This window comes from Rattus norvegicus, chromosome 10 (genome assembly GCF_036323735.1).
Source record: "Rattus norvegicus strain BN/NHsdMcwi chromosome 10, GRCr8, whole genome shotgun sequence".
Lineage (NCBI taxonomy): Eukaryota > Metazoa > Chordata > Mammalia > Rodentia > Muridae > Rattus > Rattus norvegicus.
Window position 1 is genome coordinate 41,523,072 of NC_086028.1, and position 22,244 is coordinate 41,545,315.

Consider the following 22,244-nt stretch of genomic DNA (forward strand, 5'->3'; position numbering starts at 1 on the left):
TGATGAGAGTGGGGTGTTGAAATCTCCCACTATTATTGTGTGAGGTGCAATGTGTGTTTTGAGCTTTAGTAAGGTTTCTTTTACGTATGTAGGTGCCCTTGTATTTGGGGCATAGATATTTAGGATTGAGAGTTCATCTTGGTGGATTTTTCCTTTGATGAATATGAAGTGTCCTTCCTTATCTTTTTTGATGACTTTTAGTTGGAAATTGATTTTATTTGATATTAGAATGGCTACTCCAGCTTGCTTCTTCTGACCATTTGCTTGGAAAGTTGTTTTCCAGCCTTTCACTCTGAGGTAGTGTCTGTCTTTGTCTCTGAGGTGTGTTTCCTGTAGGCAGCAGAATGCAGGGTCCTCGTTGCGTATCCAGTTTGTTAATCTATGTCTTTTTATTGGGGAGTTGAGGCCATTGATATTGAGAGATATTAAGGAATAGTGACTATTGTTTCCCTTTATATTCATATTTGGATGTGAGGTTATGTTTGTGTGCTTTCATTCTCTTTGTTTTGTTGCCAAGACGAATAGTTTCTTGCTTCTTCTAGGGTATAGCTTGCCTCCTTATGTTGGGCTTTACCATTTATTATCCTTTGTAGTGCTGGATTTGTAGAAAGATATTGTGTAAATTTGGTTTTGTCATGGAATATCTTGGTTTCTCCATCAATGTTAATTGAGAGTTTTGCTGGATACAGTAACCTGGGCTGGCATTTGTGTTCTCTTAGGGTCTGTATGACATCAGTCCAGGATCTTCTGGCCTTCATAGTTTCTGGCGAGAAGTCTGGTGTGATTCTGATAGGTCTCCCTTTATATGTTACTTGACCTTTTTCCCTTACTGCTTTTAATATTCTTTCTTTATTTTGTGCGTTTGGTGTTTTGACAATTATGTGACGGGAGGTGTTTCTTTTCTGGTCCAATCTATTTGGAGTTCTGTAGGCTTCTTGTATGTCTATGGGTATCTCTTTTTTAGGTTAGGGAAGTTTTCTTCTATGATTTTGTTGAGGATATTTACTGGTCCTTTGAGCTGGGAGTCTTCACTCTCTTCTATACCTATTATCCTTAGGTTTGATCTTCTCATTGAGTGCTGGATTTCCTGTATGTTTTGGACCAGTAGCTTTTTCCGCTTTACATTATCTTTGACAGTTTAGTCAATGATTTCTATGGAATCTTCTGCTCCTGAGATTCTCTCTTCCATCTCTTGTATTCTGTTGGTGAAGCTTGTATCTACAGCTCCTTGTCTCTTCTTTTGGTTTTCTATATCCAGGGTTGTTTCCATGTGTTCTTTCTTGATTGCTTCTATTTCCATTTTTAATTCCTTCAACTGTTTGATTTTGTTTTCCTGGAATTCTTTCAGGGATTTTTGCGATTCCTCTCTGTAGGCTTCTACTTGTTTATTAATGTTTTCCTGTGTTTCCCTAAGTGTGTTCATGTCTTTCTTGAAGTCCTCCAGCATCATGATCAAATATGATTTTGAAACTAGATCTTGCTTTTCTGGTGTGTTTGGATATTCCATGTTTGTTTTGGTGGGAGAATTGGGCTCCGATGATGCCATGTAGTCTTGGTTTCTGTTGCTTGGGTTCCTGCGCTTGCCTCTCGCCATCAGATTATCTCTAGTGTTACTTTGTTCTGCTATTTCTGACAGTGGCTAGACTGTCCTATAAGCCTGTGTGTCAGGAGTGCTGTAGACCTGTTTTCCTCTCTTTCAGTCAGTTATGGGGACAGAGTGTTCTGCTTTCGGGCGTGTAGTTTTTCCTCTCTACAGGTCTTCAGCTGTTCCTGTGGGCCTGTGTCTTGAGTTCACCAGGCAGCTTTCTTGCAGCAGAAAATTTGGTCTTACCTGTGGTCCCGAGGCTCAAGTTCGCTCGTGGGGTGCTGCCCAGGGGCTCTCTGCAGCGGCAGCAACCAGGAAGACCTGTGCTGCCCCTTCCGGGAGCTTCAGTGCACCAGGGTTCCAGATGGTCTTTGGCTTTTTCCTCTGGCGTCCGAGATGTGTGTGCAGGGAGCAGTCTCTTCTGGTTTCCCAGGCTTGTCTGCCTCTCTGAAGGTTTAGCTCTCCCTCCCACGGGATTTGGGTGCAGAGAACTGTTTATCCGGTCTGTTTCTTTCAGGTTCCGGCGGTGTCTCAGGCAGGGGTCCTGCCGCTCCTGGGCCCTCCCCCACGGGAGCCCAGAGGCCTTATACAGTTTCCTCTTGGGCCAGGGATGTGGGCAGGGGTGAGCAGTGTTGGTGGTCTCTTCCGCTCTGCAGCCTCAGGAGTGCCCACCTGACCAGGCGGTTGGGTCTCTCTCTCACAGGGTCTGGGAGCAGAGAGCTGCTGCGGGCCGGGATCCGCGGGTGTGGGACTTCCGGTAAACACAGAACGTGCCCGGTCCTAGAGAAATTCTGCTTCCGTGTGTCCCAAGCTCACCAGGCAGCTTTCTTGCAGCAGAAAATTTGGTCTTACCTGTGGTCCCGAGGCTCAGGTTCGCTCGTGGGGTGCTGCCCAGGGGCTCTCTGCAGCGGCAGCAACCAGGAAGACCTGTGCCGCCCCTTCCGGGAGCTTCAGTGCACCAGGGTTCCAGATGGTCTTTGGCTTTTTCCTCTGGCGTCCGAGATGTGTGTGCAGGGAGCAGTCTCTTCTGGTTTCCCAGGCTTGTCTGCCTCTCTGAAGGTTTAGCTCTCCCTTCCACGGGATTTAGGTGCAGAGAACTGTTTATCCGGTCTTTTTCTTTCAGGTTCCGGTGGTGTCTCAGCCTGTGTAAATTTGACGCACACTGCTTAGCTCATGCAGTGGCTTTCTTTTCCTGAGCATGGGGTTTTTCTCTTGCACATGCAAAGTTTAACCTCCATCCTTGTTCTCTGACTCTGGCCCTCTTCCTTAACTTCAGTACAGTCTGAACAGCCCCGGCAGCTCCCGACGATCTCCGGCCGCAGAACCTTTGGTCTTCCCAGTGCAAGTTTTCTGCGCCTCAGCAGACTGGGCTACATTTTTATTTCTTATTCAGTGTGTACTTCACTTTCTTTTATTCATTTATTTTTGCTTGGATGCATTAGGAATATTTTTATATTTGTTTTTCTGCTATAAGTTTGAAGTGTAAGCTCTTTATTTCTTTCTTTTTAAGGTAGAGTCTCTAAGCTAACCTCAATTCATGATTCTCCTGCCTCAGCATTGATCATATCCCTGTTTTCTGGTTTGATTTGTTCTTCTCTTGGAGATTCGCCTTGGTTTTCATCTTCTAGTTAATGAAATTACTTTAGCTTACTTTAACTCTATTCATCTCTGCAATAGTCTGAATGAGAAATGTCCTCCTTGGTCCAGGCATTTGAATACTCAGTTCCCAGGTGGTGGTATTGCTTATATGGGCTTAGGAGGTATGGCCTTGATGACAAAAATTAGGTCACTGACAGTGAGCTTGAGAGTTTAGAGCCCCACACCATTTCCAGTTTGCTCTCACTGCTGCTTCCTGCCAGCAGTTTGAGATGTGAGCCCTCAGATGTGTCTCCCACCACTGAACCTTTACTCAGCCATCAGGAACTCTAACCCCCTGGAACTTAAGTCCAAATTACCTGTTTCTTCTATAAGATACTTTAATCATGGTGCTTTGTCACAGCAAAGGAGAAGCAACTGATACGATCTCTTTCACCAATGGCACTGTTACTACTGTTACAGGATATTCTGCCTCAGACTTATTTTCTATTTTCTACATTTGTGCGTGTGTGTGTGTGTGTGTGTGTGTGTGTGTGTGTTTTGTGTGTAGGTCAGAGGAAAACATTCAGAATTTGCTATCTTCTTCCACCGTGTGAGTCTCAGAGATTAAACCGGGTCTTTAGGCTTTAGTGGCAATGCTCTAAACAGCTGAGCCACTAGAAAGAAATAAAACAGAAGTCATCTGACTGCAGAGGGCAGCTACACGTAAAGTCCCTTCAGGAATAAGGCTTGTTATAATGGAAGAGCCTTGAGGCCATGCCCAGACCTCAAATAGGAAGGAGAACATTAGACATGGAGGAGAACTCAGAATGGTGAGATGTTATAGAGAAAGAGAGGAGTCTCAGAACAAAGGAGAGATCAGACTTTGTCTAACCTTTCTGAGTTGGCAGGAAGTTTTACATCACGTGATTTCGTTCAGCACAGCGTGTGTGAAGTGGAGCACGAAGGAGCCAGGTACTATCAAGTCATAGCACAGATTAACTCTTGGTCCCAGAGAGGGCTGCATGAGCTGAGGCATGATTTGGGCTGTGAAATCTGACCTGTGGACACAGGTTTGCCTTCTAGGAACTATCTTGCCAGACCAGGACATCCTGCCTCTGCATTTTATACCCATGTGATATTGCAATCTGTCATATGACTATTTCTATATATCCACTGACATGAACTCTCACTGCCTCTCACTCTCTTGAATTCCAAGTCAAGTTAATTTGCTATAAAATCTTGTCTTAGTTCTCACCCCCAGTGAAGTCTAAGTGACCCCCATACTCTTGGGCATTGATCTCTTTTCACAGAAATGCATGAGATGATTTATTTTAAGTTGGATAAATAAATAAACTCCTTCAGTTTAATTCCATTAGGTTCATGATGTCTTGCTACCTGAGAAGGTTTCCAAATTTGAAATTCTGAGTGAGAGACAGGGGAGAGCCCCTTCACGGTGATGGGATATGAAGGGTGGGGTTGCTGGCTTGATTTGTTCGAGAGGAGGTTCTGAGGGTAGAATTTTCCCCTTTGTCACTGCCTAACCACCCATCCCCATCTCAGTGACAAACCTTCCTGAAGCCACACTGTGTGTGATGGGAAAGAACAGAACGGTAAGATTAGAGAGCTGGGTGACATCACAGAAAAGAAGGCCCAAGGACGTCTGCACTCAGAAGCTCAGCCTGGGCACATGTCTTCCTTTTAGCACCTCCTCAGTATGGAGAAAATACCCCAACCAGATGAAAAAACTCCAAGCAGACATGCAGAGGAAAGGGTATCCACAGAACTAGCAGTGGTAGGTGAGGAATTCCAGAGGCTACAGACAAGGTCAACATCTTCTGTAGAGGCCCACGTCTTCTGAATGGCGATGCAGAATCTCTGCTGGAAGGCTGCAGCAGCCTCATAGATTTTACTCAGAAGTAAATTATCTCCAATATGAACTCAGCATTCATCACACTAATTATCCCATTATTCACATCCCTCCTCTAGAGTGATCCAACACACGCGTATTTTTAAAACACAGATTTACAGAACTTCCTCTCATAAATCGCTGGTTTTTTTCAAAGACCCACCAGGTGTTTAGTCGGAAAGCCTCAAGCTCTGGGTGTTTCCTAGTTCCCAGGCACTAAAGGAAAATAGACTGAGGTCTTAAATCTCTTCTTGACAAACTACTAACATTCAAAACATCAGACAGCCCTTGCAGCCGAAAATGAACTCCATCTGTAAGACAACCTGAAAGAGACCCAACAAACTGTTTATTACCTGATGTATGAGTTCATTTTTTAACAGTATGTGAGTTACTTCCGCTATTAGTAGCTGTTAGAAGCAGAGAGATTGAATTTTTTCTAGGAGTTTTGAAGTAAAAACATCAAAGGCTGAGATCACCGAATGTTTTGGCTGATACAGGGAATGACTGCTTTCTAAAAGTCAAGGCGGGAGTGCGCATTGCTTTAATCTTTTAAAAAATTAATCTAGTAATATTAGTGCAATTAAAATACAGTTTATGATAACAACGACACTTTGGAGTAATCTATTTCTGTTCAAAACAAAAGCAGCATGCATAAAGGCCTGTGCATACAGCGTCTGTGTTTACTGTGTGCCTGGTCTGTGCTGCCAAGAGGCCCACTGAGACCTTGTGCTCATGGCATGAACCTCCTAACGGAGGAAGATGGACAGAAAATTGAGAGAGAAGAATATCAGATGAGATAAACACTATGTAGGTAAGACGATGTAATTGTGTTAGGATAAGATGGGCCAAGAAAGAGCTCCACTTGCACTAGAGAGATGATTCAATAGTTACTCCCCTATCAGAGGATTGGAATATATATCACAGCACTCACATCAAACAACTCATAAACATCTGCAACCCTAGTACCAGGGGAATCCAACGCTTCCTTTAGCCTTGGTGGTTACCTATACATGTGCGCGTGCGTGGCACGCACGCACGCACACACACACTACTTTTAAAATTTAGTCTCTTTAAATGAAAATCCAAGTCCTTCAAAGATCTCTCTTGCTGCTCGTCCCACCTCCCCCATTTGATTCTCACCCTCGGCTGCTTAGTGTGTCAGCATCACTAAATGACATATTCTTTTTTTGACCTCATGAAGCCACTCCAGGTTCATGGCTGTAGCATCAACTCTTCCTGTCTCCAAATGTATTTAATTCTATACACCTTCACTGGTGGAACTAACACACAGCCTGCTCATACTTAGAGGGCCCCTTTCCCTTTCTTACCTTTCTGCTTCTCACCAACATCTTCTATTCTTTGCCAATCCTGTTGTCTGTTTTCTCTCTTCCAGATGGCTCATAAAACAGGGCTGGGAAGCTTGGCACCTTGGCATGCCGAGTACTTAGAACTTAAAGAGATGGGAAGATCTCAGAAGCTGCAAAATTCTCCTGCCCCAACCCTAGTCTTCCCCCTGTCACTCTCCTCCAAAGCAGAATTCCTCCTCCCTAAGGTAGATCAGAGACACTGGAACCATGATGCGTAGCCTCTCCATTTTTCTGTGTAAGAGTTGGCACAAAGCAATTCCCAAATGCTCTCTTCAGTTACAGGAGTATCTGCCATGATTCTTAACAAGGTTGAGGGGAAATAAACCACCCTTCCAGCCTCTGTCCCACCACTCCAACACAAACCCTCAGAAGGCCAATGCCCTATCTAGCTTGATCTATGTCATTTATATTTGTTAAGTAAAATATTCTGGCAATTTAGGGGAGAAAGGATCAATTTTAGTTCATGAGTCCAAATTATAGCTCATTATTGTAGAAAGTCACAGCAGCAGAAGCATGAAGTAGCCGGTCACATCACATCCACAGTCAAAAGCAAAGAGAAATGAACACGTGACACTTAGTGCTCAGCTAGATTCACCTCCTCTTACACAGTCAGGACCCCAAGCCAGGAAAAGGACCACACATTTCAGTCTGGCTATTCCCACATCAATTAAGGCAGCCAAGACGATCTCTTATAGACACATACTCCTGATCTAAATAACCCCTCACTGAGACTCTCTTCCCAGGACATTTGAGATTGTCTCAGTTGACAATTAAATAATCACATTTAATTCTCTTGTTTGATTGTTCCAGCCACATTTTCAACACAATAATGGGTGCCTGACTCATGGCAGACACTGTACAGTTACTTGTCAAGTCCACAAATAATAATTCTGTGTGGTGTGTGCGATGCATTCAATCAAGGTGTGTGTGTTGTGTGTGTGCTTGTGGTGTGTGTGTGTGTATGTGGCATGTGTGTGTGTGTATGTGGCATGTGTGTGTATGTGGCATGTGTATGTGGTGTGTGTGTGCTTGTGGTATGTGTGTGTGTGTGTGGTGTGTGTGTATGTGTCTGTATGTGTCTGTGGTGTGGTTGTATGTGTGTATGTGTGGTGTGTGTGGTATGTGTGTGTGTGTGTGTGTGGTGTGCATGTGTGTGTGGTGTGTGGTGTACTGTGGTGTGTGTGTGTGTGTGGAGTGTGTGTGTGTGTGTGTGTATGTGGTGTGTGTGTGGTATGTATGTGTGTGTGTGGTGTGTGTGGTATGTATGTTTGTGTGGTGTGTGTGTGGTATGTGTGGTGTGTGTGTGTGGTGTGTGTGTGTGTGTGTGTGTGTGTGTGTGTGTGTGTGTGTGTTTGTAGACATGGATAGGGGACTACTCAGGGGATAGTCAGACAGTCCTGATGGGTTGCTCCAAGGAAGCAGAACCTGAGGCCCTGAGTCAGCTATTTGGATTTCTTTAAGTGTTTCCAGATTTATTAGATTCTGATTCTCTGACTTACATTTATGACTTTTTGGAAAAACATTATAACTCAATTTTATATTTATTATTAATGTTAACAAGAAAATGTACTTAAAATGCTCAGGGCCAGAGATTAATTTATTTCTCCTTTTTATCATTACTGTCAGCATTTTAATGGGAAACACATAAATACTCAGGGGATGGAAGCTATTTATACCAGAAAAAAATAATTTAAAAATTTCCATGGGTTCCGAGCTTGCCAAACCCGGAAACTGCCCAGATCTTCTGGATGTAAGCATAGCCTACAGGTCGTGACTACGGATGATACAACTGAGTGTGGGTTATACCACACCCCATCCAGAAATGATGAGTCTGCTGTGAGAGAACACTGTAAGAAGTCAGAAAAGGAAGTCAACGACACTGGGAGTGAGATAAGAAAGGGTAATGGAGGGGGAGGGTGACCACAATGCATTCCATACACGCATGAAATTGTCACAAATCCGAAGAAAAATGTTACAACTCTGAGGTAAAATATCTTCCAGTTATAAATTAGAAAAGTGAATAAAAACAGTTGAATAACCAACTGGTACATCCCCATCTAAAAATGAAAGTGGATGCAGAAACAAGACACAGAACCCAGCATAGGACCTTGGACTTCTTTCCAAAGTAGCTCCCAAGAGCTAGGGGGATATCTCTGGGGCTCCCAGAATGAGGACATCTGTGAGATGCTGTGTGGGCAGGCTGGAGAGTAGAGCCATCTATTAACATTTGAATAAAGTTAAAGAAATATTTAAAAGAAATGAGATAAGATAACTGTCATCCATTATTTCAGAGAAGTAAGCTGACTTTTTCTGAAGCTCCAGAGACCATCAGTAGGATTACTAGAGGGAAAGTCTAAGCAGACAATTTGAGATTAGGAAAAGAGACTATCTGGAAGTCTGCCTGTCCAATGGTGAGACAGACTGCCAAATGTAATGGCAAAGCCCTGGTCACTTGAGAAAGTTCACAACAAGAGGAAGTGCATGGAAACCAGTCATAAGCAATCCCTACATGTATGCACAAGTGTTCAAGAAGCTTAGCCTGACATTGCATGTCAGGTTAAAGGATACATCCTTAAGAACCCTTTTAATTCTTAGGTCAAGGAACTAATCCATTATAGGTGTGGCTTGCAAGCAACAAAAATTTTGTTTTGCAAATGTTTATACAACAGGGAAAGCCCAGATTTAAATCCTAGCTCCAAGAGCTTGTGGTCCAATTCAGGAACTGAGAACTCTTCTCTCTCTCTCTTGAAGTCATTGCTACCTCCTTCTTCACCTCCTCTTCCTTCCCCCCTCCTTCCATTAAGTTGTGAGGCAGATGTAAGTCCCATTCAGGCAAAGGCTCACACCATCTCAGCAGTCCTATGACAGCAGCACATCTCTGTCTTCATATGTTTAAATGGAAAAGTTGTCTTCCTCAATGACTTGTGTAAGTGTTCATGAGGAAACTACCTGGTCATTCATCCATATCTGACAGCCACACAGCTGGGACACAATAATGGACCATCTCAGGTTGTGATCTATGCCTGTCAGAGTCAAGACAAGATGCTTGTCTTGCTCTAGAGGTGAGAAGAGAGTCCTTCCCTAAAGGAAAAATAGAGGAAACACAGAAAAGCCTTGGGCAGGCTCTGAACCTCAGAGAGAAACAAAAAGAGCAAACAGGTCAACTGCTGTATTTAGCCAAAGGGTCAGCTGGGGTCAGGAGAACCAAGGTGACAGTCATCTTGGTCCAGCTCACTCCAAGAAGGCATCAAGTCCCTTGCATGCTATGGCTTAGAGAATGCGTTCCAGAATTACAAAAGAAAATCGTGCTGTTTCTTCATTGCACGACAACAGGATGGTATGACGATTCGGAGATGTGAGCTGTCACTGAGGGTGTCTCTCTAACAGATGGGAATTGCTTCTTCTTGAAATAGCTACTGATGTGGGGCTGTTAAGATTAGCGAGGGCAATGGGTTTCCATTTGTGGGAACGTGTATTATGCTAATAAACCAAGCAGAAGGGACTGTTAGTCATCCTTTCCTTGTTTAGAGGAAAGGCGGAGCTTTGGAAATGAAAGAAATTGTGTATATTCCAAACATGTGTGAGTGTGTGTGTGTTCATATGTGTGTCTGTGTATATGTGTGTTCATGGCATGTTATGTATGTATGTATGTGCAGAATATGTGTGTAGGACATGTATGTATGCGTGCAGAGTATCTTTGTGTGTGCATGCAAAACATGTATGTGTATGCATGTACTTGCACATATCCTCTTGAGTATATGCAATTTTAGACTAAATATAAATACATAAATAAAGTATTTCTGACAAAAGGTGACATAATGTGCAAATGTGTAAAAGCAAGATTTGGGAGCCGTGTGACTCAGTTTAAAGTTTGGCCCCCATGTCATGCTAGTCTATAACCCCGTACAAAGTAGTTCTTAGTAACAGCAGATGCTCATGAAATAGTCAACTGATTTAAAACTAGTGAATGGAACACAGAACAGTCTGCGGAGAATCCCAATCACATTTGTGATTTTGTGGAAATCATTCACGCACCCTGGGACTGAGTTTCCCCTCCTCTCCAAGTGTGCTACGCTCACAGAAGTGAAGACCCTATAAATCCTGGGATGAGATGATAGACCCGGTGAAGGTTCAGACATTGTTTCTCTGCCATGCTCCTGTTAGAAGGAAGACAAAACGTCATTCCAAGTCTCAGAATAACAAGAAGAAAAATGACATGCAATATGTTAGCAAACAAGAAAGTCAAGCTAGAAATGAACCGATCAAACTAAAATTCCTAAATAGTTGATGGCTTAAAAAAAAGACAAGAAAATAAAAGTGAAACTATGAAGCTACCTCTCGAAATGATTTATGTCCTTGTTAAGTTAGTGCTTGGGACACAGACGGGGAGGAAAAGGCACATGAATTGTAGGCTGCTTAGTAAGGTAAATGCATCATTCATTAGTGGTTGAGTTGAAGGAGCTGAGAGAGATCATTAGAAACAGAAGATGAGTGTCACAGAAGTTGGATTTCTGTGGATGTCACTGATTTTCTGTCAGATTTTTCTTCCCATAAATATGGCTTGCCAGATGTGGATGGATACATCCCTTTGGAGCCTCCGTCTGTCGCTGCCTGTGTAAATTGGTTTTCAGAAGAAGTATCTTGGAGTCTGCAAATGGGATTTAAGTGACACAGGTGGGAAACCCAGTGGAAGAAGGAGACTCAGATCAAAGCTCCTGCTGAGAAAACCAGCCTTTTAAGGGAGATACTGAGTGAGAAACTTAGCAGAAGCATTAACTAGCCCACAGCCAAATTATCCTTCGATAAAACATGCATGTTTCAGAGATTTCCAGGAAGCCTTGGCTATTTGGGTGGCTGTTGATTCTCCTTAGCTCTCTAAGTGATACTTAATGTAGTTGAACAGTGAGAGTAGAGAAAAGGGGGAAAGGCAAGAGAAGGAAAGAGCTGATGGTGGGCGTGGACCACACAGAGAAAGCCTAGTGTTAAGGCAGACTGAGTGAATGAAAAAGAAAAAGAGAAACCTTATCTCACTAGGATTGTTTGTTGTTTGTATCCATTTGAACTTGGAAGAGTCAGAAAAATTAAGGAGGAAGGACTTTTAGAAGATAGCAAATTCAGTCCAGCATCCCTCATCTGATCCCTCATTACTATTACATTTTCCCCAAGGCAGCTTTTCATCTTGATTAGAATATACTGAACAGTGTTTCATTGACAACCCTATTGCAACATTATACAGTGTGCACGGATGATGTTTATTAATTGCTATTTATTTGTACTTTCAAAGTATTACTTTTCTTATATTAATAAATATAATGTGGTGCGTGTGTGTGAGAGAGAGAGAGACACAGACAGAGCCAGACAGAGAGACAGACAGAGACAGACAGACAGGCAGAGACAGAGAGACAGAGACTGACTGAGAGTACTATGTGCAGTTCAGAAGACGGCATCAGATTCCCTGGATCACGAGTTACACTCAAGTGTAAGCTGCTTTGTGTGGGTACTGGAAACCAAACTGAGGTTCTCTGCAAGAGCAGTAGCTGTTTTTCATTCGGGCCATCTCTCTCCAGCCTCTTCATTTGGGCTTTTGAAGACTGAGTCTCACAGTGTAACCCAGAATAGCCTCAAACTCATGGTAGTCCTCCTAGTCCAACTTCCTGAGTACTGGATCACATGCATGAGCCACCATTTCTAGCTTAGACCATTCACATTTAGATAGAGCGTAAGTTAATCTCTTGATAACTCTACCATTTGATCCTCACCTGATCCCTTTTAGGGGTCTTTTCTGTGATTACTAAAATTCAATTACTTAAGAACTATTTATTTAACTTCTCTTACAGCACTAGACAGTCTTCTGAAACCCATTCAGGGAGCTGAGTTTAGGGCCCTGTACCCCCAGCTACCCAGCACCAGAGAATGGAGGTCTGCAATAGTTGAAGACAGCCTGGGCAACTTTCTGAGATCCTGTCTCAAAATAAAAGGCAATGAAGTCCTGGGTCTGTAGCTCTTTGCAGGAGTACCTGCCTAGCATTCACAAGGGCTGCAGACACAAACAAGCCAAGAAACGACATAGGGGACATTGCCATGAAAATCAAACAAGTCTCTGTTGAAGCTTTTTACTGAGCCAAAGGCCTAAGGTGAAGGCTGTAGTTAGCTCCCACGTGGGTCCGTGTTAAAGTGTACACTGCAAGGAGAATGTAAGCAAGATTCCGTTGTCTCTGTGGAGAGAGGTGTTGCTGCTTTCCTGGCTGTAGGCAAGATTACTTCAGGCGATGGGATGGGAAGTGCTGATTCTGGGAAATTCCACACCTACAGGAGGGAGAAGCTATAGGCTCTGCTGCCTCACGAACTTCCAGCTTCTGAAGGAACACAGAAATCTCTGAAGGTATTCTGTCACGGCCGGCTTACAGTTTTGACAGTGACCATCTTGGGGATTTTAATATAATGATCTGCTCATGGCTGAACTTTGAAATGTGGTCACTCTCCTGTCTATAGACAAGAGATAGTCAGTGAAAAGGATTATTTTTTTCTCTATAGGTGAAATTGTGAGGTCCTTCTCCTTCCCCTCTCCCTCTCCCCCTCCCTCTCCCTTCCTCCCTCCCTCCCTCTCTTCCTCTTCCACCTCCCTCTCCCTCTCCCTCTCCCTCCCCCCCCCTCTCTCTCTCACATACACACACACAGTGGTATATGGGGCAATGCTCATTAACAAACAACAACTACTGTCATCTTGTTTGTCTCCTGTCTGAACTACACTTGGAAGAAAGCCAAGTGGGCAGCTTCAGATTGACAGAGCTTCATCGGGGTCTTTCAACCTTGACTTATTAGATGAATAATTGGCCTAAGACAGATTCTGATCACAGAAGTGACGTGTTTTCCTCTGGAGTGGAAGCCAGCAGGCTTGGAGCAGGGAGGGCATGTACTCTGGATGCTACAAGCAGGTAGTCAGCCCATTTGAGAAGCATGAGCTTGTGTTTTAAACATGACAACCATCATGCCATCTGTATTTTCTGTAATTATTACCTTTTTGCTCTCTGAGTATTAAGGTTGTTTTGAAAATGTCAGCCTGTCTCAGCTGAACAGAGAAAAACAAGAGAACTTGTTTCTATTCATGCATTGAAGATTTCACAAGGAGGTAAGTGTGTTGGCTTTAAAGGTTCCTAAGCAGTGGGAGCCAACAGAGCCTGAGGGAGAGGAGACATCTGGAAGAAAGAACCCCTCCCCTTTAAGTGGCCACTGCTCTCTGTGTGACAGCTTTCTACATTGTGTTCTCTCAGGTCGCAAAAACCTTTGCATTTTCAAAATGCTTTCCAAATCAAACTTTCTATTATACAAAAAAGTTCTACACATCACAGAAAAGTAGAAAGCCCACATAAATGCAAAGTAGAGGGTCAAAACCAGCCTTGGTACTGGCACATCCTGAGGTTTCCATCTCCACCTCATGATTTTATAAATGTAAATATTATATTATACATGCATATATATACATATATATGATTGGCACAAAAGCAGAGTTAGGCTAAATTTGGTAATCTGAACTCTTTCTCTATTGTTTGTACATTTTATTTCTGCGGCAGACATTTTTAGTGTTGGCACAGCCTTCCACAATGCGGTTAATCACCTCTCGATTGCTGAGCACTTAACTCTGTTCCATTTTTATACATCTAATGACATTGTGAGAACTGTATTTTATCTTCATTAGAGAGAAGGGGGAGTGGGGAGGGGCCAGCTTCAGAACCCTTCTCTCCATGTGATTTTTTTTTTTTGCCCCTGCTTTGAATCTTAGACATCCCAGAGCAAGCCTTTCCTATGAGTGGTCAGTTTCAGGGCTGGGGAAGAGGACCTGCGAGTGCGGTTCCTGCCACTCAAGTGCAAGGACCTGGATTTTATAGTCAGTTGCGCATAGCAACACACACCTGAAAACACAGCCTTGGAGGGGTGGAGACAGGAGGATGCCAGTCAAGGCAATAAGTGATGGCCAGGTACAGTGAGAAATGTCACCTCTGATCCTCATGATAGCATGGTACATTCATTATAGACAGAGCCATCTCCTAAGCCCCCAATCAATGTTTATTTTACCAAGCAGGCTACGGGTTAGACACAGCTAAGGAGCCAGACTTCACTAACTTCTCTCTTTTAGTTGACTTCTTTAGTCACTACATGAACTTAGTACGTGCCAGTGATTTTCTGGGCTTGGGGAATACACAATGGAATGAGATAAGTTTCTGTCCTGTGGTATTAACTCTTCTGTAACACTGATTTAGGAGCAAAGTTTCCATAGAAACCTGTACAAGCATTTCCTGGGTATCTCCATCAGGACCACAGACACACAATAGCTGGACAGATAGAGGTTAAGAGCGATCCCATATCTCAGTTCTATTATCAGGCAGCTCACAACTGCCTGAACTGTGAGCTCCAGGGAGACCTGACTCCCCCTTCTGTATTCCACAGGCACTGTGCTCACAAACACATACCTCCTGCCACACACACACACAATTAAAAATTAAAAACAAATACAATTTTTTTTAAAAAATTGAAATGCCCAATAACATTTCCTGCTACCTCAGCCATGCAAACTAGAAAATCCTAAACAGTTTTAAAGGTAATAAAAGTTAAGCTTAAAATAGATGTCACAGACTACAGTGCATATCTTCAATCTCGTGTGTGGTTATGACCAAGGCCCATAATTCCTTGAAGTATCATGCGTAGTATAGGATGATAGCAGGGGTGTGTGAGACTTAATAGAGGTCACGTACGAGGTATCTTTGGCTCAGTACACAGATCAGTCATGCTATATGTGACATTTACTCAGATTATATTTTTTCCCTTTCACAGTTCCATACATGTACAGAATGCATTTTTACTCATCTTCACTCCCATTACCTTATTCGTATTCTTATTGACAGGAGAGACGCCATCTTTGAAAGTAGGCAATACCGACCTAACATGGAGCATTCTCTAACCATGTTACAAGGCATGTGTTACTAGGGCAGCCAATAGAAAAAAGGAACCTAGAATGGAATGCAGACATAACAAAGTCAATTCTAACAAGGCCTTGTTCTTTAGAAATCTGCAGTGGATTGAATAAGAATGGCCTCCAAAGGCTTGAAGATTTGAATACAACCAAGTTGCTAGGGAGCAGCAGTATTTGAAAGGACTAGGAATTATGGGCTTGTTGGAATAGATATATCCTTGCTGAAAGAAATGCATTATTGAGGGTGGGTTTTGATGTGTTGAGGACCCAAACTGGGTCCAGAGTTTTTCTCTTCCGGTGGCCTATGAATCCAGTTGTAGAACTCTTACCTACTTCTCAGCACTATGTCTGTATGCCCAGCCTTGCCTCCTGCCAGGATGACTATGGACAAGACATCTGAAACTGTAAACCAGTTCTGGTGAAATGATTTCTCTGATCATGGTGTGTCTCTCAGTGGTCATTTTTCCATGCTATGCTAAGCATAGTTTACACACTCTAGTGACCTTAGTCCTGACAGCCTGCCGGAGTTCATTCTTCATAGAAGCTGTGCCATGAAAGGCTTTGCATCCTCAGGACCTTCCCAGAAAGGTAGGGGACACAGCCTAGAGCCATGACAAAGTTAATATCCTGAGGAGCTTCCCTGTTTCAGTGAGAGACACTAAGTGAAAGGATTAGGAGGTGTGTCCTTATTGGACTAGGTGTGCCCTTATTGAAGGGAGTGTGTCTCTGAGGGTGGGCGTTGAGGTTTCAAGGGCCCAAGCTAGGCCCAGAGTCTTTCTCCACACCTGCTGCTTCTCTATGATGGACTTTCATTTGACCCATGAGCTTCATGCCATTCTGCTGCTATTACTCCCCATCCCTCCATGAGAGTAAAAGCATTCCTGATATTTGCTGCTGTATCCATCTGGATTTATGTAGTTTCTAGGGATCCAAACTCCAGTTCTCACACATGTGCACTGAGTATTTAAACAACTGAGCATTTCCCTCGCAAGCAAGATACTTCACTTTAATAACAGGAGACAGAGTCTCAGTTCTCAAGGTTAAGCTCTTACCCAAGGAGGCACCACTAGACCCTGCTCCCCATGGCCTCCCGAAGGTCCAGCACAATCAGGTTTTGAATGCTGCCCTCAAGTCTTCAGCATTAAAGAGAAATCTCATTGGCTCTTCCTTTAGCCTTATTCCATATCTGCAATGGACTCGGGAGATGCAGTCTGCTCAATGAAATGTAGAGATAGAGAGATAGATGATGTATATATCAAATCAAATATATATACATATATGCACACATATATCAAATATGTAATTTCCCCTAGTAATATGTGCTGTGGAATGAGGGGCTGTTTGACATGACTTACTGATAGTTGTGGAGAGGCTAATTTGAGATGAATAGTACAGGTAACATGCCCATGCTCATCTATGTTATGTATTGAAGAAAGAACTTGGGCTAGAAACCCATGAGGTTTCTCCTGAGTTCAGCTTCCATTTGTCCCAGGTCCTTGATATCCTCTACTCATCTCCTGATACACTACTCTACTGTAACTCAAGAGTGTTCCTATCTGGGCCTACAGAAAGGGAGGAAATTGGTTTCCAAGGTCAGACTGAGGATTGGGACATAATGAAGGACTCCTGACTGTTACAGTTAAAATGATATCAGAGTTCTAATAGCAAGATCAGAAGTTCTGGGTAAGATAAATGGGGAGGACTTACAGCTAGAAGATGAGATAGTCCAGCCAACTAAGCCAAATGCAAGACAAGGTTCTTGGTAAAACAAAGCGAGTCTCTTCATAGGCCCTGGCACACTTCCATGCATACTCCCCTTCCTAAGGAGAACATATAAAGACCCTTGGCCTTTCTCCCTGGTAATGTGTGCTGTGGAATGAAGAGCTAAGTATGACCTGAGCTACTAATGGTTATGGAGAAGCTAATCTTAGATGAACAGCACATGTGACACGCCCACACTCTCTCTTACCCCCTTTCTGTCACAGGGTCCTTTTTTCTCAATCCAAATATCTATGGCGATGCCTGTTTGGTACTTCTTTTGCTTTGATGGCTTTAATGTCTGTACTCCCCTTTCTGTGCAAAGCATCAATTAGCAGCTATGGGGGAAAGCAGTTACATGGCTGCCAATCAATGCCTTGTGAGTTTCCATGGTGTTAAAGTACCTCTAATAGATATCCAAATCCCCATGATACGCACACACACACATACACAATTCCTCCAAGATATACAGCCAAGTATGTGGATTATCACATACAAAGAAGGAAAGTGAGAGAAGAAAAGCTTCTCTTTGGATAGCAAAGACCTCTACCAAGAATTTGGAATGGGATGCATTGCTTATATGACTTGGCTTCTAGAAACATCTTAAATCATTACAATTATGGACATAATAAGGTTTCTACACCGTGCTGCGAGACAATTCTGCCTTTGAGAGCTCACACCTGCCTTCCCACCCACCAGTCTTAAGGAACGATTCTCAACAAACACATTCCTCTTCGTAAATCCACAGTGTATGTAGACTGTACTGTGAGAAAATAAGACAATGTCTTCCATGTGGGAAACTCAGAGGCAGAGAGGCCTCACATCTGGTCCCCTGTCTCCACAGGAGTCACTGGGGCACAGGAGACTGTCACCAGCTCAAAATCACACAGTGGCAGCACACAGAGTCCAGCAGCCCCAGCTCCCCGACCCCTTCCACTGTACCTTCACCCACCCCTTCCCCAACTCTTGTCAACAGGGCAAAAATAATTGTTTATGAAATACCTGGAGAGGAACATGTGGGAGTGACTATCCCCAGCTTTTCATCCGGGCTTGATGTTCATTTATATCAGGTTTCCATGGATCTTAGGCTCAGGAAAGAGCAGTTGTACATTTCCCCATAGTTGAATCCTTATCCTGTTTTTCTCACTTTGTGTTTTAGGGACCATTAATTGTCTCCTGGAGATTTTCTCCCAGTTATATATTTTCCTGGGTCTGTCTTTTCTGGGATGTCAATTGTGTCTTAACTGGAAAGGTTTGTACTGCTAATAATCTTGGTGGCTTTGTGACCAAAGCATGGCTGTCCATTGTGACATATTTCCTTCAGCAGCAGGTTACAAAGCTGTCAGTAAATGATGCCTGGGCAAATGAAAGAAATTAGAGTAGACTGTGTAGGCCAGAAGAGGGTGTCAGGTCTTCTAGAGCTGGAGTTATAGGCTTTTGTGGACTGTCCTATGTGTGTACTGGGAACTGAATTCAGGCCATCTGTAAGAGCAGCAAGTTCTCTTAACAGCTGAGCCATCTCTCTAGTTCTGTAGAGTGAATACTTTAGAAAAGAATAATTCAAATATTAACATAGTCTAGCACAAAACATCAGTAGTTCACATCCATGTGGCCTAAGATTTAGACATATGTGTTTTAAGTTACCCACATTATTTTACATAAATAATTCATGTCTAAATTTATAATCCACAAATTTTCTACCTTATCTTTCAGTCACTCATTTAATTAATTCTCTCCACTATCCTTTTATGAACAGTATATATGATGACCCATAATCACATTAGCTTACTGCCAAAAGTATTCATATATTTTTTTAGTTAGAGAAGGAATACTTTTTTTTTTTGGTTCTTTTTTTCGGAGCTGGGGACCGAACCCAGGGCCTTGCGCTTCCTAGGTAAGCGCTCTACCACTGAGCTAAATCCCCAGCCCCAGGAATACTTTTTTAAATTCTGTAATGAGACTGGAAGATAGTTCCATTGGTTCAAAAAATCTTGTCCTGAGAGCCAGAGGACATGAGCTTGAGCCTCAGAAGCCACAGTTTCAACAAAAAGCTAGACTTGGTGACTTCGTGGCATGTGCTTACAATCTCAGTGCTGAGGGGATGGAGATTGTGGAACGCCTGAGGCTCGCTCGCCAGCTAGCCCAGCCTACTTGGTGAGCTCCAACCAAGCCAGTGAGAGTTCTTGCCTGACAAACAAGGCATGAGGTTAGAGGGATGGCTCAGAAAAAGCATGAAGTCAGACCCTCATCACCCATTTACAAATGCTGGGCATGACAGTGTATTTCTGTCATTACAGGACTGGGAGGCAGAGACAGGAGCATGCCAAGGATTCCTCAGAAGCCAAGCCAGTCAGGCTAGCAGATTTGGTCAGCTTCAGGTTCTGTGAAAGGTCTTGTCTCAAGAAAATAAGATGGAGAATGATAGAGGAGACACAATCACACACACACACACACACACACACACACACACACAGAGAGAGAGAGAGAGAGAGAGAGAGAGAGAGAGAGAGAATGTGTGGTGGCTGGTACATGAGTGACAACAGTTAAAGGTATTCTCTGACCTCCACATGTGTCCATGTGCACACATACACACAAAAAACAATCTAAATTCGCTAGAGAAGAAAAAATCAACTGGATAGACAGCTTGGCTTACACATTAATCTTTTATATACTAATAAGCCAACACAGGAGATGGAGCGATTGCTCAGTAAAATGCTAGACCTTCAAGCATGAGGACTTGAGTTTGGGTAGCAAACATCCAAAATTCAAACAAAAAAGACCATAAACAAACAAACAAACCTTGGTGGAATGCCATTCTCCTACAAATGCTGTTATCTGGCAGAGACCCAAGGATCCCTGGTGATCGCTAGATAGCTACTCTTATAGAAGTGTTGAGCTCCAGGATCAGTGAAAGAGGGAGCTTGAAAAAGTAAAGCATACAGTGATATAAGAAGATGCCCAGCATCAGCCTCTGACCTCCACACCAATGTGTTCAGGTACCCTAACACATATGCATGCACATGCATAAACACAGAAAGAAAAAACAAGCCAATGTAAATAAGCCAATTAGACTAGACTGTCTGGCCAGCATGTTCAGGGCCTGGCCTATCTCTACCTTCACAGCACTGAGATTCCAAACACAATCCACCACATCTGGCTTTATTTTTACTTTGGTTCTGTGGGATCAATCTTATGTCTCCGAGCTTTTAAGGCAAGCACTTTATCAATGAGGATGATAATCAACATCTATCATTATTTTTGTGTACAGAATTAAAGCCCAAACCAAACATAGATATTGTGCATCAGCATCAAGGAACCTATCATACAAAAATATTTAAATTGAGCTAGCAGAGGGTCAACAGTCAGATGAGCTTTCACTGTGGATAATTCAACTTAGAAGGAATGATTGCCCGCCAGGTTTGTATATGGATTAGTTGTTCTTAAGAAACTTGTGGTCACTGATAGCTTAAGAAACTAATAAAATATGTTGATCTTTTCTTAAGAAAAGCCGAGTTAAAAGATATCAGAAACACAACTTTGTTATTTGAAAAATCCCACTCATTAACCCTAGACTAAGTATATCTACTTGGGGAAGATGCCTGGACTGGGTACAGGCTGAATGAACTATTGGACCCCTTAGATGCCTGGAGGTATAAGGGCTCCTTTTACTATTGGCGTGCTTTCTCTAAGATGTGTCTCAATTATCTTCACCTCCAAATTAATGCTGCTAGAATTCAGATGTGTTTACCAATCGATATGGACATTGAAAGCAGGGTGTATTTTGTTTGCTTTCTGAAGAGCTTTTATTCAATCAATGGTGATTCTCCTGTAATCAATAGCATCTTGGAAGTAAGAAAATACAGAACAGCAGGCACCAGATGTTGTGGCAGTGCTAAAATTAAAGGCAAAAGCAAATGTCTACCTTCAAAGACTTCATAAACTGGAATCTGACCCAAGATTTATTCAACAAGCTAATTTCTAACCACATAGGACCAACAGGTAGTACTATGTGTATCTCATATCTGTGGAGGAATGCCTCCAGGGACAATAGGAGGCAGGGGAGAAGAAAGTGGATCAAGTAGCTGGGGGTAGGATGATCTAGAATATTCTGAAATATTGAAGTGATGTGTTTTTTGTGATTGAGGCAGACTGGTATTTCAATCTGCGAGTGGTTTACTTTATTCGGTATGGGAAAGATAATCAAAGCACCACAGATAGAAATGATTGTGCAGGGGAGGTTGTCTAGAAACGTTTGCATTCCATAGTACAGCTAAAATTTGTTCCCCACAAAGGCCAACCATTGCTTCTTTGCTTGGTTATTTCATTGAGACATGGCTTTACTGTATATCCCTAGTTAGCTCAGAAATTACCCTGTAGACTAAATTAGCCTCTAACTCAGAGATTGCCTGCCTCTGCTTCCTTGAGGGCTGGGATTAAAGATGTGCACTCCCCAACTCTTCTTATTTTAAAATATTGTTTTTTTTAATACTTATTGATTTTGTGTTGTCTGAACATCTGCGGGAGAGAGGAACAGACATGTCATAACATGGTTATGGAGATCAGAAAATAACAGGTGGGAGTCAGTTCTCTTATTCTGTCATGTGGGTCCCAGAATCAGACTCAGGTCCTTGGACTTGGCAGCAAATGCCTTTGCCTGTTGAGACATCCCACCAGATAAACGCCTGCTTTTGAGGGACCTCTTCAGAGAATCACTTAGTTATGGGTATTTAAAGCAAGTGCTATGTGAAACAAACAAACAAAACAAAAACAAAAACAAAAACAAAAACAAAAACAAATAAAACCCCAAGAACAGATTCCAAGGACCCTGAACGTGAAAACTGTAATCCTTGTCTCTCGGGATACACTTGCTTCCTGAAATGTTACCTATGCTCTGACTGAGCACCACATTCTTTACCTCCTGACTCTTAGTCAAATTCTCATCCTTAACAAACAAACAACAACAATAACAAAAAGAATAGGGAAAAGATGGGGACAATTAAATTACCAGTATTTTACCAAGAATATTACCAGAATTAAAGACCAAGTATGGACTCAACTCTTTGGTGCCAACAGGATAGCTGT

The 22,244-nt window shown here is 42.8% G+C and overlaps 1 long non-coding RNA gene across 6 annotated transcripts in view; it reads right to left on the reverse strand.

The window, feature by feature from the left end:
- LOC120095105 (uncharacterized) overlaps nt 1-18,430 on the reverse strand; it is a 100,200-nt gene extending 81,770 nt beyond the window's left edge. The window contains exons 1-5 of one of the 6 annotated variants that reach the window (XR_010055344.1): nt 18,165-18,430; nt 16,457-16,615; nt 10,472-10,593; nt 6,398-6,519; nt 5,171-5,392 (exon numbers count right to left, since the gene is read on the reverse strand). This is a non-coding gene — a long non-coding RNA (uncharacterized LOC120095105). Of the gene's footprint in view, nt 1-5,170; nt 6,520-10,471; nt 10,594-13,092; nt 15,442-16,383; nt 16,616-18,164 lie in introns of those variants that run through there. The other 5 variants (XR_010055345.1, XR_010055346.1, XR_005490221.2 and 2 more) reach the window with 5 other exon arrangements.
- Nucleotides 18,431-22,244: the final 3,814 nt, after the last annotated feature.